Source organism: Cupressus sempervirens, chromosome 9, assembly GCF_028749045.1.
Source record: "Cupressus sempervirens isolate cs-2001-9-10 chromosome 9, ASM2874904v1, whole genome shotgun sequence".
NCBI classification, from domain to species: Eukaryota; Viridiplantae; Streptophyta; class Pinopsida; order Cupressales; family Cupressaceae; genus Cupressus; species Cupressus sempervirens.
In genome coordinates, this window is record NC_143126.1 from 501,148,147 (window position 1) to 501,150,716 (window position 2,570).

Genomic DNA, 2,570 nt, shown 5'->3' on the forward strand with positions numbered 1-2,570 from the left:
ACATCCTGATGATGGATCATAGAGTATGACCCGAAACGTTGATGTTAAAAAATCTTACACAATCTTACCTAGAAGCTCGAATACAGAAAATAGTTATTGTTAAAACTTTTTAGAATTAATTTAAAGTTGATGGTCTTAGGAATTTTTTTGAAGTCTAATTGAACCAAAAAGTTTATGTTTGAAAATATAAAAAATTTAATATATTAAACATAAAATTATTTTAAAGAATTAATAATAACACTAATTTTCATTTTAATTACTTCATTGAAAAAACAAAATAAAAACTATTAATAAATAAAATAAAAATAAAAATTGTTGATGGGAGCGTTTTACAATACACATAATATTTGTGCACATCCATAAGACTGCATTATTTATTTATTCCTTTATTAATTACAAATTGAAGTATATTGTATTATTTTTAATTAAAAATAAGGCCAATAGTGCAGTCTAATCGCTAGATCGACATTTCCGTGTTGTTATACCATTAACCAATTTAACTTTTCATTTACAAAGAATTATTTATGGACCATTATTCTCCAATGGAACAAGCTTTATACTATTTTTTAAAATAATTTAAATATTTCCCGTATGAAATTTGGAAAGGCCATAAACTAAAGACATAAATAGGCCAAAAAAGAATTACAGCCTATTATAACCGAATCTTTATAAGTTTCTTTATTCAAGAATGGTCAATGTCATTTCCCCAAAAAAAACATATTGAAGAATTATATCATTTTATTTGGAAAAGAATATTATTTATATTATTTGTTAATTAAAATATCTTTTAATATAATATGGTCAGAATTTTTCATGTATTCATATATATATATATTTGGCAAAATATTATATTTATATTAAAAATACCTAAGTTCTAATGACTGAAAATAAAGTAGAAGTGTATCGATAAGGTATTTGATTGATCAAACTTCAACCCTCATCCATGTTGGCATAGTGACGTGTATATAAGATTCCTGTCCACCATTAGTAGGTGCTTTTGGTGTGATGGCAAAATCTACATGGTATCAAAGCACATGTCATCAGTTTGAGTCCCTCAAGCCCTTTTGACCCCTTGTCCAGATGCAAATCACACATGATATGTGGTTGTATGTGACTTAATTGTGTGGTGGGATGTTGGCATAGTGACTATATCTATAATGAGATCCTTAATCAACACCTTTATATGTTTATAATGTGATGGCAGATAGCTTACACAAAATACAACTACCTCGGTAATCCATACATTAAGTACAAGATATTGAACTACACTACAAACAAAGTGTGTACGTTGATGTTAAGTTCAGATCATAGAATCAATCTTGGTTAATATGGCGCCCCTGTTGCCATGGCCTTGGCTGTCTGGCTTAAAATTAGTTTCAGCAACCTATAGTATGTCCTGCTACTCATTCAAATTGAAGGTAAATCCCAAAACATTACCATAAACAAGAGTCTTAAAATGCGCCCTATGAGGGTAAAATGATATGAAGAGTTTACGCTACAAGGCCATAAAATGAGAAAGAATATTCACTAACCAGATGAGCGCAACTGAAATACAAAACCCTAGACACAGCCTGTATCATATTCTCCCCAAGTCTACCCAATTCAAGATATATGAGAAAGAATGGCAGATCACAAAGAGACTTGTAATTAGACAAGTGCACTCCCAACAAATAAATACTTCACCTCTACTGCTGGATCTAAATTTGAAAGCCATGAATATCTAAAACGCTCTAGAGTGAGCGGCCACAGGAGAATCTACTGGGGTCGTCTGGACATTAAAATCTCTACAATAGAAACCCATGACGGCTCTAGTTAGAAGTAACTAATATTTATCGTTTAAAAAATTTACAGTAGACTAGCCCCTTACAATGTAAAATGCAGGAACATGAAGTGACCTAGATTTCGTTTACCCTGTCACTTGGTATGTTATCATCACTTTTCCTTGCATTAATAGCTATGGAATGAGAGGCCATGTACATTCAGTACTGCGAATATTGCATTACAAATATGGGAGTTAGAACATTGGCTTAAGCTTACAAAGTGCATTGGTATAGTCAATATAGACAAGAATAAATGTGTATGATGTTTGTTAGTGTGGTCAATGAAAATAAGAATAAAAATATTAAGTAGTGTAAGTATTTTCAAGAAAGATAGTATGTATTGAATATTATGAATCTGAGGTACTTATAATGTCTATTGATATAGTTAATTAAAATTAAAGTAATAATTCACAATATCTATTTGTTTGGTCAATGAAAATAAGAATATGTAAAAATAAATGTCTAAGTGTTAAGATGATAGTACAATAATATTATTTGTTGGACTTGTCTAAAAATTAAGTAATATTAGTATTATTAAGAAATGCAATTTATATCCTTAAAATTAAGTAATATAAGCATTATTAAGAAATACAATTTAAATTCACTATTATGAATATGTGAGTGCTAAAATAGTACCTAGAATGTTAGTGGCTAAAGTTTATAATTCTCATTGGTATATTCTTTAAAAAGAAGACTAAATTTGTGTATGATGTCTATTGGTTTGATCAATGAAAATAAGAAATGTAAGAA